Here is a 15710-nt window from a genome sequence, read left to right on the forward strand (position 1 = left end):
ACTGGACTCCCAGTTCTGCCCCCCACCCGCCCCCCTTCGCCACACCGAACCGGAGGAGAGCCATACAGGTTGTCAATGAAACATGGAATTATTCCCTTTGATGGCTTAGATAATAGTAGAAGCCAAAGCAATGAGTGAGGTGGGTTGAAACCAATGCAGTCCTGCCCGCGACTGGAGAACCAATTGCAAGAGCAGAGGGCGGGGCCTCGGCGCCAGCAGATAATTGCTAAGTGCATCGCTAGCACAGTTGGTCGGAGCTGCTGAAAGGTCTGGTCGCAGAGACAGGAACGCGTAATCCTCAGCGTGCTCCATCCCGACAGCATCCTTCCACGGCTCCGCAGGGCAGCAAGCCTCTGGGCATCAGCCTCTCTGCTCCGCGGAAAAGGTACTTCTGCCAGCGTCCCGGGGGTGCTGCTTCTGAGCTTCCATGCTCAGTGGCTTGCAGTTTAGCGTGTGTAGCAGGATTGCAGAAAGAATAGAAAAGTTTAAGGGAGGAAATGTGACAAAGGTGGGAAATCACCATCTTTTGTTGGGAGGAAAACAAGCTGACAATTGGAAAACTTCTGTGCTGTCTGGAACTGGGTTTGTTTACTACTACTCTCTCAATTCGCTGCGCTCAGGTCTGTGGGAGTAAGGCTGGTCTTGGGCAAGACTGGGGTGTAGATTCAGGTTTGTTGGGTGCAGGGAGTTGGACCCTTGTATGTGCTGCTTCCTGGAGGACCCATCAGTGGGAAGCTGATTCTGAGAAATGTGATTGGTTGGTTGGGTTTTCTGCGATAAGGTTGGCCCCCTTTACATTACCTTGACCTGCCTTACCCCAACTATTGTGACCTTCAACTTGAGTCTTTCTCAAACTTCTGACTCCTTCTTCCCTCTTACCCCTTGCCCACTCTGTCGCAGTTCATTTTATTTGGTGGAAAGAGAAATTTCCTGTGCTGTGGGCTTTCCTGTTTGACCTAATGGACATCTGAGTGTCACATAACTTGGTAAGAAATAAACAAAACAGTTCTCAGAGGAAAAAAAATAATCCCTTAATTGATTAGTTCCCAAAAACTCTGGAAGGCATTTGGTGTGTACTAAAGTAAAGGGGACAGAGCTAAATTTTATCCTGTGTGAAGGTTACCCCCTTATCAGTTCAGTGCTAAGCATGCCCGCTGTTCTGGAAGGCACAGGCTGGTGGGAGGGGCAGGCTCCTGGAGGTTGGCTCCGTTTAGGTGTGCAGGCATAGTACATCTGTGGCCCAGAAGTTGCTGGAGTCACCAACCACACTGCTGCTGATGACTACTCTTCAAGTAAAAAAGCTCGCCATGGTGGGAAGCTGGTTCAGCTTTGTAGCACCCTAGTGCATTCTAAATGACGGGACCCCAAGAGCCTCACTTGCTCTGAGACCCACTTTTGAACCTGGGGAAAACGCCTTTTCCTGAGTTTCTGCCAATGAGAGGTGGTAGGTTGGCCTCCTAGAAGGCAGGGTTCCTTTGGGGGAGAAGGTAATGTAGTAATGTACTTGGTCTCGAATGGACTTGAATAGGCAGCTCCTATTTGAATGCCCTACAGCACTTCCCCAAGTATGTCCTCTGACCTGCTGGATACTCTGAAGCTGCCTATCTGGGGTTGATCTTATAAGTCCCTAAGGCTTTGGGGAATTCAGGTGAATTTTCTGACTGGTTTCTATCCCAGACCTGAAGCTGGGGAGTTCTGATTCCCAGTCCTGGCAGGAAGTAAACTTTCTGGGAGGGATCCTTCAAGCAACACCTTGTCCCTATGATACCCTTCCCCCTGAGGTGCAGGTGACAGCCTCCATTCTCTGGCTCCACAAATCACTTTCACTTTTTAATTTGTATTTTCTTTAACCTCCACAACAGGTTCTCCTCCACCTCCTTTAGGCAGCTATTTTGGGTGGGAGTTGCTATTGACGAAGCTCTACTCATAATGGTTAAAAAAAACCCAGCTGCCCGACTTTTTTTTCCTTTTTTATTTTGGTCAGGATACAGTCAGCTTTCTCTTCTGCACATGGTGTCTGACAGTAAACAAAACAAATTTGCAGCCCTACAAATGATTATATCTTTGTGTTTGGGAGCCTGGAGTAGACCCTGGACCTTTACTGGCTGCTGGTTATTATTGGACCCAAACCTCCTCCTCTGTGCTCTGTCTAGGGCACCTGGCCTCCCGAGAGCCCAGGAGAGGCAGCACCCAGCAGGTGGGGGATTTTGAAAGCGGGTACCTTGGTTTTCATGAAGACAGTAATAAAACTAGAAAACACTTTTGAGTTGAGGGGGTCCCTAGAACTAGGAATAGGTAACAAAATTAGGGTCTCTTTAATTGATGCTGATCTGTGATAGAGGACATTAAAAGTAAGGCTTTTAAAGCAGCTCCCGAATGGTGACTCATGCAGAGAGGAAAAAGGCAAGTTGGGGGCAGGGAGCAGAGGGAGCTTTGGAAGTGCAAGTGGGACACACTGGAGCACTCGCTTTGCCTCCCTCTCCCTCCCCCTCATTTCTCTTCTTTTTAGTTCCCCATTTGGAACAGAGATCACTAAAATAACAACTTTAGACTAAAAAAAAATCATAATAGGAGCTGAAGAATAATTGGTGAAACGCAAAATACTATCATTGCAACTTTACCTTGAGTGGGGCATGACACTCAGATCCAACCCTCCTGCCATGATCCAGTTTGGAGAATTTAGTCGCTGATCAGTTTCTTGTGAAGCCAGGCGCCTGCTTCTGTATGGAGGGCCTACTTGGTGTGCAGGAAGTTAAACTTATTAGTCGTTATTTCGTCAAACGTGGTAGCTTTAGCCAGGACCCCAGAGATGCTCCATCCATAAATCTAGCATTTTCTCCTCTCCTCAATTGGCCAACTAGGGTTTCTCTCATTTAACCACTGTGCTATGAAGGGGTTCCCTCTTTCTGCTTCCACAAACCCCAGGTGACTTACCTGGCAAGTACAAGGCCCTTCCTTACTTTTCTGTTCTTGCATCTCATCTCCTGACTGTCATCCCCTTTCATCACAAACACATCAGTGAATAAACTCTTTGCCAACCTGCTTTGATCTTGTCATTTTGTGCTGATTTTGCTGTTAAAGAAAACTGTCCCCTGAAATAGGATTGAAAACATATTAGAATTTTTATCAGAAAAGAGCCTTTTAGTCTTCTATTTTAAAATTTAATTTTGTGTTTTTGGAGAAATCAAATAAGTACGTTTATTGTGTTAGGCGTTTTTGTAAATGCTGTTGAAATGTTTTCTTTTTCTTTGGTGGATATGTGAATTCTCTGGTTATCCTGGGTGAGTGTGTGTGTGTGTGTGTGTGTGTGTGTGTGTGTGTGTGTGTCTGCCTGCAGGTTTGAATTAGTCTGGAGCACTCCCCTAAAAGGTGAAGAGGTTGGAGCATGATGCTCTGTTTATTCAAGATAGAGTAAAGGCTGTTTTGAAATCCAGACTCTGAAATGTATTCACAACACTCTGTTATTTTCCCCCTTCATTCCTCATTTAGGGAAAACTTAGTAGCCAAAATTATTAGTAAATAGTTCAACCGACTCACTTTTCTTTACACTCACATGACCCCGTATTTTCTCCCCACTTGGGAACCATTCATATTGAAGCATGTACCTGAACAGTCGCACTTAATCTCATGTATATCTCACTTTCTTCCTTCCTTTCTGGTTCTTCCCTCTTGTCACTTAAGGGCACGCTAGAGGTCGAGACTTAATTTTAGATACCCTGCTCACCTCACATCTGAAACAGTTAACCAGGAGGAGTCAGGAATTCTGGGAGGCACATGGGGCTGGTCCTGTAGAAGCAGTGAGGTAATCCTTTCACCATATTCAGTTCCACACAGATCTCACAAGAGCACCTAGGGTGGTGCAGCGTCCCTGCGTGAGGCAGGCAGTGCAGATGTTCCTGAGCACAGGCCTGTCAGATGCAAGGGATTCTCACCAGGCACAGCCATCACTGCTCCATTGTCCCAAGTCCCACCCACCCTCAGCCCCCACCCACAGGACTGACCTTGAAAATGTTAGCAAGCAGTGACATTTGTCTGTCATCTCCTAGTTTATTTGACCTTCGTTCTCTTCTTACCCCTAAATTTCTCCATCAAGTGTTGGAAAGAATCAAACCTACTTATTCATACTAAGGTGTGAACAGTTAACCATTGCCACTTATGGTTGCCAGAGGTATTTGAGTTCTTAATGGGTATCAAAGCTGTTCATAGTGGAGTTTCAGGCATCTGCTGGTGGGATTGGAAAGACAGAGTTTGGATAGGGAGCGTCTGGGCAATTGTGGCCTTTGGCTTTTCTGTTAAGGCTGGTCCTGCTCTTTCCCATATCAAGAACACACTGCAGCCACTCAGGGCGTTGTGGTGACAGTGTTTGGGGTCCAGACCCTGGAGCTTGATCCCTCAGATTCGACCTTGGGTGCTGTACTCCTTGCTTTTTCTTTCAGTTTCCTCATATATAAAGCTAGGAGCTTGGACTGGGTTGATCCCTTTCTGCTCTCCCTGATTTTCCCCCTGGATTTTGTCACTTGAGTCCTAGATTCTACTGGGGATGTTACAGCTCCAGAAGGACTTGGAGCTTGCCGAGCATCTTCCAGTGCAGGCCATGGTGCTCAGTGATGCTTTCAGAGCTAGAATACATGATGGCAGGTTGGAAGGAGTGGTGGATGCTATACCAGGAGAAAAACAGGCTGAGGGGTGATGTAATAACTGATTTTGGTTTAGGAGGGGATGTTATATGGAGGATGGCGACCAGCTGTTCTCCATCTCCAGTAAGGATTGAACGAGAGAAAATAGACAGAAATTGCAGCAGATGGACTTAGATTAGGTATGAGGAAGAATTTTCCATCAGCAAGAGTTGTTAAAAAGGGAAGGTTGTGGAGCCTCTGTGATGATGTTTAGGAAATAGATAAGCAAGAGAGTCAGCTGGAGGACGAGGCACAGGGCTGTGAGGAGGCGAGAGGCAGGGGCTGTCTAGTCTAGGCATCCCACTCCCTCCTGACGAGGGTCTTTTTTTTTATTTCTCTCCTTCGCTCTGGGGCTATCAAAGAGGCTGAGAATCAAAAGCTCTGGGATGAGTGGGAAAAGAGTGCGGCCAACCCGTGCTGTCCTCCGGGGTGCCACTTTGACTGGCAGATCCTGCCCATCACTTGAGGATCTCTCATCAAGTCTAATCTTTCATTTCCAGACGTGGCAAATGAGGCCCAGAGAGGTAACAGTCCTTGGCGTCATCACACAGTGACCTGATGGCAGAGCCGGGACCAGAATCAAGGTCCTCCATCTCCCAAGTCAGTGTTATTTGCTTTGTAGCTCATTTTTTTTTTTAATTTCCAAATCAAATAGACTGTTTGCTTATTCTGTGCTCCTAATTTCTCTCTAACCAAATGGCAGAGACAGGGACACCTGCAGTTAAGCGGTATTTATTGAGTGCGCATTACTAACACCATGCCCTCTACTCCAGCTTCCTTGATTTATACAGTAAACTCTTAAGTCTCCAGTTAGTGGTTGGGAGGGGACTGCTATGAGGCTAGGGGTAGTGGAATGCATGCCGGACACTGGAGCAGAAAGAGGGGTATGGGGTACAGCTGGAAGAACCAGGAAGGGAGATATGAATAAGACAAAAGATTATTTAATCTGAATCTTACAAAGGTAAGAGACTTTAGATAGCTAAATTCCAAATGGGATAAATGAAATTAGGGAGGTCCACAGCATGTACAGTCTCTGGGTAAGCCACGTCGCCAGTCACCTATAAAAAACAAAACAGAATTTTCAATTTCGTCTAGATTCCCATTTCTGAGAGAAGCTTCCACAATGTGAGGCTGAAATTCTACATTTCTTCCAGCTAGACTTGGTTTATTTCTGGGCAGCACATCTCATGGGTGTGCTTGACATCTCACAAATGGATGGAGTGTTTGGGGGCGCAGGGAAGACGCGCAGTGCAGCATGGGCGTGGGCAAGCTCAGGGCCAGGACCTGCTCATGGCAGGGTCAGGGGAGGTGTGGAGTGTGTTGCCGTCTAACCGGTGGCCTTGGGATGAAAGCAGGCCTCCCACTCTGGAGAATGGGACACTGGCGGTGGTTTGAGCAAAGATGAATGGATGAAATGAGCTCCACAAAAAAAATGCATAATTAGTAAGTGTATGGGTGTAGTACTGAGAAAATGGAAGAATGCACAAAAGTTTGTGCTGGGCTAGCTAGGGGTCAGCAGTGAGTGTCCAGGAAGAGGGCATGACCCTTCCATGCCCACAGCCTGCTGGTATGTCTCTGTGCTAACAAAGGCATCCTGAGCCTTTATTCCCAACAGTGAGGCAGGCAGTAAGGGGTCTACCACACAAGATGGGGGTGGTCCTTCTGTCGGAACTTGCGTGGAAAGATCACAAGCCCCAGAAACAGCCAACTGTGATGTCTGTCCAGATAATGGCTGAGCCAAAAGAGGAGAAGACACGGTGGATATCAGGGGCTGGGCTGCCCAGGATGTGAGACTTGTAGGATCGAGAGAGCTTGGGAAGATGAAGAAGAGAGAGGAGAAGTGGGATAATATGAGAAAAAACAGGAAACCAAGGGACTGTGGAGCCTTTCTATGGAAGATGAAGGAGCCCAGGACCCATAGAGAGAACCTCCAGAAATACAACAGCTGGGCAGGACACTCCTACTGTGTCCTTTTCATTCAGAATGACACTCAACTGACTTTACACTTCTGCCCTCAATTTTGGTGGATGGACTGCACTAGAATACAGTAAGGTATAGTAAGCATGAGAGTAGTATGTCCTGGATGCAGGGTACACATGGTTACCCTTACTTGGCATGGTCAGACGAGGCCTCCTGGAGAGAGGAACACCTGTAAGTAACTTGAGAAATAAATAGGATCCCACCAGGTGCATGGGGGAGGGGTGGGAAGGAGGGCAGCCGCATTTGCAAGACTCAGAAGCACGGAAACAGCACAGCGAGTCGGAGCACCACGAGTAATACTTGGGTGTTGCTGTATCTGAGCACACAAGGTGTGTTTTTGGGGATCGGGGAGGGAAGAGATGTGGATGCTCCCAGGCAGGGAGGGACCAGCTGTCCAAACAGAAGAGCAGAGGGTTTTAGGCAGGAAAAGACACAGTCACACTTGCATTTAGGAAGGTGAGTTGTGAAAAGGAGAGTGGAGGTGAGTTTTGGGGTAAGACTGGGACAGGGAAGCTGGTTCTGAAATTATTTGTTGCTGTCCGGGTGAGAAGTGATGAGGGCCTGAAGGAAGACGGGAACAGTAGAGGAAGAGGAAGGGACAACATCAAAGGGTGATACTCTGACTTCATAAGTTACACTGGATCAGGCAAAAATGAAGAGAAATTATTTATCCCCTGAAAGAGAGGCTGGCAGGTAAGGAAAGTTCCGCCCAAGACAGGATGGGAGCAAGTGGGATTGAGAGACAGGAAAAGGGTACGAGTTAGACATTAGCATTAACACTTTAACGGAAGGAGTAGGTCAACGTGGAGAAGGGGACATCAAAGGAGGTTGTGGACTAATTCTCTTATCCATAAAATATTTAAAAAATCAGTCTGTCCCTTGATAGAAATGTGGGCAAAGGATGTGAATAGATGGTTCTAACACGGGACACAAAAGAAACAGAAATGTCCAGGAAAATATGCATAATTTTCCAACCTCACTAATTATTAAAATATGAACTTAAAAAACAAATTATCATTGTCCACCTACCAGATTAGCAAAAATGATAATATCCAGTATCGTTAAGAGTGCTGGAAAGTAGATATTTTCATACTTAGCTGATGGGAAGATAATTTTCAAATATGGGAGACATGTCTCAAAAATATATCCTTTGAACCAGTAAGCAATTGCTCTTCTAGGAATTTATCCTAAGGAAATAATCACAGATGTGCAAAATAGCTCTAATCAAGGATATTCCTTTCAGCATTATTCATCATAACAAAACATTGTGTGGGGGGATTAATTAAACCTAATATGGCTCATCTATAAAATGGAAATCAAGGAAGCTATTAAAATTACATCGACAAATATATAAGAATATGGGAAAAATGCTAATAAGATATATTAAGTAGATCAAGTTTTAAAAGTAAGTAGAGTATAAGTGCAATTTTGTAAAGAAAATGTATACAGTTATGAAAAATAGGGCAGAACACAATATATCAAAGTGATAACAGTGGCATCTCTGGGTTTTAAAACACGCGATTTTTTATTTTGTTAAACTTCTATTTCCCAAATTTCCTACAGTGAATATATTATTTTATGAATCAGAAAAAATGTGCTCTTTAAATCAGTTACTCAAACCGCAAATATTCAAGCGGTAACTATACCTGTAGCAATGTGTCAGGCACTATGCTGCTCATCAAAAAGCATAATGCGGCAGAGTCCAATCCATTTGGTGCGAGCAGATTGATGCTCACCGGAAACACAGCGTAAGCCACCTGGCATCAGTAATGGCTATATCTGCTTCAGGTGTGGAGGTAGCAGGATCTCTGTGCAGGGAGTAGTGACCATGGGCTGGCTGTGGCATCCTTTTTCCTTCCATCCCATCTGATCCAACCTTTCACACACATCCCCAGAGCCTGTCACCTACCTATGGTGGTCAGACCTATCTAAGCGCTTTGGTGGCATGTTTACATGCATCACATACATCTGCTGATTTCACAAGTAAGGAAGTTGAGGCTCAGAGAGGCTCTGACTTGGCTAAGGTCACAAAGCTGGTGAGTGGTGGAGCTAGGTAACATTTATTGCTGCTTCTCCGGAATGCATTTGCTTCCTGCTGTGATTTCCTTGGTTGCATAAACTCCAGGCAGTTTGAGAGTACTGCTTTCCGTGGAAGTCACAGCTGGCTGACTCCATGATGTGTGCCCGGGTCACGTGGGTGCTCTGGGGTGCCTTGCCTCAGCAGGGCAGGTGGCAGCTCTGATGGGCATATCCTTGGGGCTTTCACAGGCTTAAGTGGGAAAAGTGGATAGGCCTGCCAGAAGGTAGGGCAGATTGGGGAGTGGTGTAGGGCAGATTGGGTAGTGGTGTGGGGCACGTAGCTGACTTGCTGCTCTATTTATTTTAACAATAATGTACATTATATGGTGTTTTAAATTCACAAGACTCTGAGGTAGGTGAGGAAGGTGTTGTTATCCTCATTTTGTGAAGGAGGAAATTGATACCTAGGAAGGCAAAGCCACTCTCCTCAGTTTGTGCAGGCAGTCACCAGAAGAGCCAGCATGAAATAAACCAGATTTTCTGCCTGCAAATGTTGCCTAACCTCATAATAAACGAGGGGTTCTTACTGGCTTATGTGTCCTGGGTAATGGAGGGGTGGGGCACAGCCCCCTGTGTGGCCCTGGCAAATACTTCTTGGCAGATAACTTCTAGCACAAGGATATGTGCAGCTGAGTCCTAACATGAGGCCCAGTGTAAGTGCTGAGAACTTTGGATGTCAGTGAGAGAGCGAGTGGTCTCAGAAGGCTCAGGAAGGCGGCGGGTCCGGAGCCTGGAGCACTGAAGGATGAGCATGAGTTGGAAAGAAAGAGGGATATTCTTAGTGTGAATGACAGTCTGGAGCCAAGAACCAGCATGGGATGTCAAGGGCAGCTGAAGAGCTTTTTGGCATGGTCAGGGGGGTGATGGTAAGAGGTGTCTTGAGTGTCCCGTCTTTGCTCCATTCTCAGAAATCCCTTCTGTTTAATAAGCTCGGGATAATACAGTTGTACAATGTGGCTGAGCAAAGAGCAAGGGGAGGTTGGAGGTTCTCGTACAGATTCTCTCCCTCTTGCTGATCATGGTGGTGTTGTTCCTGCTAACAGTGAAATTGCCCTGCTGGGCTCCAGGAAGAAAGGAGAATTGGGATGGTTCTCATTTTGCCAAGCGTCCCCTGCCTGCCTGGAACTTAGGGTTTTCAGAATGTGGGAAGAGGAAAGGAAGTTATGAGACAAAAAGAAAAAGAAAAAAAGTGAGAGCAGAATGGAAAGTAAGTGAGGAACTCAAGAGGGATGTTTAGAAATGAGGGAACAACTTAACGGCACATCGAAAAAACCTAATCAGAACCTCTTTTTAAATTATAAACTCTTAAATGTGATAAGACACAAATAGGAAAGGAAAAAGAGTCTGAGACTGCTCTTTGTTTTCATATTTTTAAACATTTCCTTATTGCCTTCATTTTACAGGGAGGAAACCGAGATACAAAGTAGTTAAGACTCACCAGCGCGACACTGCTGGTGGTGTCTGATTCCAAGCCTGGCTGTCTGTCTGCTTTGCCACCCTATCCACTTACCCCTCTAGGTCCAAGCTGGTGACTGTGGGGAGCATGGAGGGGAGAAGGAATGAGGCTCCATCTGCCTCTGGTGCAGCCCCTTCTCCATTTCTCCGTTCTGCCTGCTGCTGATTTCCAGGCGTCTCTACAGAGAGATCTGAGGAGCAGCTGGCAGGCGGTCCCCTTGTCACTTTTCCATTCCCTGGGACAGGTCAGTGAGGGATACTGCTGGCTTCAGGGCTGTGACAGCTTTGAGCTGTGGCCTTCTCTTTGATTTCTCCATGATGGAAATGACACATTTATCTTTCCCATCCTTCAGTTTCCTTAATAGGTACACGAGCTTCCGAAATTGTATGTGTTCATTTATTCATTGCTCAAAATATTGAGAATCGACAATCACAGTTCTAGGGTTTTGGCATACAGGAGTAGATAAAACTGACCGTCTCCATTCTCTCAGAGCTTATATTCTCAAGAGGAAAGACAGGTGTAGGAGAGCCGATACATGACATGGAGAAAACTGAAGCAGAGCCAGGGGAGATAGCGTTTGGGTGGAGAGGGCCTCAGTAATCAAGGAACTGGAGCAGAGACCGAGGGCAGCGGAGGGTGCGCCACTTGCGTGTTTCAAAGCAGAGCAGTCCAGGCCAGCAGAGGTCCTGGAGCTGGGGGTCCTTGAGGTATCAGGTGCAGCAGTGAGGTCGGGATGAGTTTCCTCGAACCACTGTAGAGTTTTGAGCAAAAGAGTAACATAGGCTATGATTTCAGCAGATCCCTGGGTGCCGTGTGTGTTGAGAGCACATTGGAGAAGAGAGTTGTCAGTTAAAGTATGGGACCAGATAAGATCACCTAGAAAATGAGTGTGGATAGAGAGGAGGTATAAAGACTGACTTCTGGAAATTCCGATATTTACAGATTGAGGATAGGAATTGGCAAACTTTTTCTTAAAGAGCCAGAGAGGAAATATTTTAGACTTTGTGGGCGATACAGTCTTTACTACAACTACTCAACTTTGCTATTGTAGAACAAAGCAGCCCTAGACAACATAGAAATAAGTGAATGTGGCTATAGTCGATAAAACTTTATTGATAAAAGCATGCAGCTGGCCAGAAGGCCATGCTTGCTGACTCTGGATCTAGACATGGAGATGAACCAGCAAAGGAGACTAAGAAGGAGCAGCCCATGACATGAGAGGCAAATCAAGAGAGAATGTTGCCTTAGAAACTAAGTGAAATGTTTTTTAAGAAGGAGGGGGAGTGATCAGCTGGGTCAGATACTTCTGACATGTGAAGTAAGACGAGGACTGAGAGTTGAATGTTAGCAACACGGAGGCCGTCGGTGTACTGACAAGAGTACTTTGGATGGAGTGGGAGGTGAGAGCCTTGTTGGAGTGCATTGGAAGAGAGGCGTTGTAAACAGCTTTATGGAGGAGTGTGGCTGTAAAAGGGTGCAAAGAAATGAAATGTTAAGTGTAGAGGCATGTTGGCTCAAAGCAAGTACTTCTCCCTTGAAATGGGAAAAATAACAGGATATTTGTTTGCTGATGGAAATTATCCAGTCAAAAGAGCACAAAGGTGACGTAGAAGGTGATGTGGACAGTTAAAGGAGGGGAGGGCAGTCGGTGGGTGGGTGGGTGTGGTGGGATGGGTGAGGATCGAGGTGGGGACTCTCTCCCATTGCTTCATTTTCTCAGTGACTAGGAAGTAAGATCAAGAGTGTGAGAGAGGAGCGGGAGGACCTTGGCCCATGGGCTATAGGGATAGATGCCCCCTGAGCACACAGGGAGACGGGCGAGAGACAATGACAATGAGTCTCTAAATCAAAATGAAAAGGTTGCTGCTGATGCTATCGCTTGAGCTTTTTGCTGTAAAAGTGTTCCTGTAAATTCTGAAGAGTTATGACTGAGTTACCAAGGCCAAGATGAGGGTGTAGATTGGGAGTCCTCAAAAAATAGTTTCAGATTTTTACAGGCCAGGACCTGCCTACTCAGGTGGCTCTTATAGGAGTGTATTTTTTTTTTTTTTAAATTGAAATATAAGTGACAAATGACATTATATTAGTTTCAGGTGTACAACATAATGATTCGATAGGTGTGTATATTGTGAAATGATCACCACAATAAGTCTAGTTAACATCTATCACTGCACATAGTTATTGTTTTTTTCGTACAGCTTTTTTTTTTTTCTACCATTGCTCACCTGAAGAAACGGAATCGCTTACTTGAGGTTATTAACAATCCTCCTCAGAAACCAGAGAGTTGCGTGATGGCCAAGAGCCCGTTGGGCTGGGGTTAGGGGAACTTAGGGAGTTTTATTCTCTTCTCCTAAAGCTTTTTTTTTTTTTGCTGGTTTTTGTTTTGTTTTACTTTTCTATGAGAAAAGAAGGAGGAGAGAATGAGAGGAAGATTCCTCTCTTTAATTTTTACTTTAAGACATTGTCTTGGAAAGGGAAGGGACTTACTGAAGGTCACAAGATCTGGACGTGAGGTAGAATTCATAAAGTAGGGCCGAACCCTTTGGTGTCTTCTTCTCAGACATCCTAGGAAGAAAAGAGGGAAAGCGGAGAAGACGCCTCCTGGAGAGGGGTCTCCACTCCCTGAAGTTTGGGAAGAGAGAAATGCTTACATAAACTGAAGAAATAGAACACCTCCTTAGTTCTAGTTAGATATCTGCAGGGAAAGAAAAAAGGATAACAGAATGGGGAACAAATAGGATTATAGGGAAGGAAAATGACTTGGGGCTTTGGAAAAGAGAAAAATCTAAGATCACAAAACCAGCAGAGAAAAAAGCAGGGCGGACAACTTGACGTCACTGAGACTGTGCTGTGTGGGGTCTGAGGGAGGCTGAGGGTGGTAACTGCAGCTGGAAGGAAGTGGGGGTTTGCTCTGGGAACTTAGGAGGGCATGTCATGGATTATTCAGTGCACGGTCAATATAGCAGGAAGGGGTGTGCCCTCGTACAGAACTGAGGGTATGTAGGACATGTGACTGGCCTCCGGGCCCATCAGTTTTTCTGAGCAGGAACTCTTCTTAGATGGAAAGGGTCCAGAAAGCTGTGCTTACTTGGGAACAAAGTCATTTGTGGGAGTGATAAAGGCAATAAGGAGTATGTGGCTCAGGGCTGATCAAGGAAGAGGACTCACTCATCCTTTCTCCAAATCTTATTCCTAGTAGTCTTTTTGAGATAAAATAGAAAATATGAAAGCACAGAGGTATAGGGACCCAGAGCTTATCTAACCCAAGGCATCGCCACAGACCTGGCTCAGATAATCTGTGTGGCTGCTCCAAACCTCACTTTCCTCAGCTCTAAAATACCTGATGACACACATCTCATAGGTGTGTTGTAGGGATGAAGGGGAGCCTTAGCTGTTAGATATTCACTGTTAGATATTCAGTGTAGAGCCTGCAATATAGCAAGTGCTCAAGAATCTGTGGGGTGTAATACAAGGCGATGATGGTAGTGGTGTGTTGGGGGGTGATTTCCCTCTAAGGATGGGCTAGGGTGGGCCAGGTAAGTGGGCTGGGGCGAGATGGAGCCAGACCATGGATTCTGTGTGATTTTGCTGTGGTGTTTCTAGAGTGGTTAGTAAAAAGATCAGAATTCCCGTTTCCTGGTTTTGGAGCTCAAGAGCTTCCTCCCAAAATATTGCTGGTGAAGGTACCAGAGAGGGACAATGTAGCATTGCCAAATAGTGCAGTGCCTTCGAAAAATAAATCCTGGAGAGGACACTCTGAAAGCTGCAAGAACCATAATACTGAGAGAGATTTAAAGGGAACCGAAAATCTCTGCAATGCTTAGAACAGCAGGAACATAGATTTCTCATACTAATCAAGTGATTTGTGGGAAAATCCTATCCATCTCTCTAACCTGAACTGAATCAAGCAAATGATCTCTGCGAGTTGCAGAGTGAGCTCTGAGGCAGGCTGCTTTATGATCCTGCAGAACTTTTCTGCGGCATGAATTCCTCGGCAAGCAGGTGACTTAGAAGGAAACTCTCCCTTCCCTGGCCTTTCTTTCAGCTCTCTGTGTCGGGCTTTTTGTTGGGTGGAAGTGTTCTCTGAACTGTGCATGGCAGAGCTTCTGGGCACTCATCCTTTGAGAAGATTCTTTCTGTGGAGGTGGGGGACGGGGAGCCAGTCACACATTTCCTTGGCTTCTGAGGGGTGACTGTGATGGACAGGTGCTGGCCTGGCCGTGAACTTAAATGTGACATTGTCAGGGGAGCCGCCTGGTCAGGAGATCTCCTACCTCTGTATGGAGAGAGCACAATGGACTTCTTGCTGTGCCTCCTACAAGGAAAGGAATGAATGATCCAATAGAAGGGGCCCTTGTGAGAGCTGTGTTTTCAAGCAGGCTCCATGCAGTCGATCCTAAGCACTGCTTCTTTGACCAATCAAGAGTTTCCAATGAAGATTTAGTTAAATTCCAAGACATTCTAATTAATTTCAAGAGGGCTTAGATGGAACCAATTTAAACTCTTTTCAATGTAGAGGGGAGACACTGTGTCATTCTTAACATGTGGGAAGATAGGTGGCTGTTTGGGTTGGGCTGAGGCAAGGAGGAGTTAGAGGGGTGATGTGTGAATCCTGGTACAAGTGTGGAGTGTCAAACCACCTAACATGCTGAGGGCTGTTTTTCTACACGCACGAAAAGAAATTTACTACAATTCAAAGAAAGAGAAATGTAATGGCTAAAAACACATGGAAAGATATTTGATTCTATCAGCACAGTGAAACTGTTAAGTGGATGGGGCTTTGGAATCATGCTTTGATCCTGGCTCTGAAAGTTCATTGTTAGACTATGTACAAGTCACTTAATTGGATCTCAGTTTCTCCCTGTGTAGGGTGAGGATGAGAGCACCTACCTTATAGAGATGCCTTGTGGTGTGGTGGTGAGGTGAGGAATTCACCTACTATCAATAACAATCCAATAATAACAATAATAAAAATGATAATTAAAATGAAAATGAGATGCCATTTTTCCAGCTATAAAATTATTGAGGGTTAAAAATGACATTGTACATGAAGATATAGTAGAATAGTACAACATCCTATTAGTAGAACTATAATTGTTGCAACCTTTCTGGAAAGCTGATTTGAGGGGTTTCCATACTTTTGATTTACTTATAGGATTCTTTACTAAGGAAACAATCATAAGTGTGGGGAAATATGTGTATACAAAATTGTCGTGCTATTTATCTTTCTAAAAATTGGAGTCAACTTTTTCCAATAGCAGGGAACTAGTTATGAAAATTATGGTACATCCATACAGTGGAGTAGTAGGCAACTGTATAAAGATTTTGGAAGAATTTTCATGACATGACACAATGCTCATGAAGCTGTATGTGAATTATCTTCTAAACTGGCTAATGAAGTATATATATATATATATATACATAGAAATATATATGTGTATGTGTGTGTGTGTGTGTGTGTGTGTGTGTGTGTGTGTATATATATACATATGGGAAACAGGAAAAAGGCTAAAATACAT

General features: G+C 45.2%; 1 protein-coding gene across 1 annotated transcript in view; it reads left to right on the forward strand.

Annotated features, from left to right (window-relative positions):
• Positions 1–278: 278 nt before the first annotated feature.
• Positions 279–15710, forward strand: part of ZMAT4 (zinc finger matrin-type 4) — a 264020-nt gene continuing 248588 nt past the window's right edge. Inside the window, exon 1 of the mRNA XM_006916459.2 lies at positions 279–385. The gene's annotated coding sequence lies outside the window, so the exon portion shown is untranslated. The remainder of the gene's footprint in view (positions 386–15710) is intronic.

Source organism: Pteropus alecto, unplaced genomic scaffold (assembly GCF_000325575.1).
Source record: "Pteropus alecto unplaced genomic scaffold, ASM32557v1 scaffold24, whole genome shotgun sequence".
Taxonomy (NCBI): domain Eukaryota; kingdom Metazoa; phylum Chordata; class Mammalia; order Chiroptera; family Pteropodidae; genus Pteropus; species Pteropus alecto.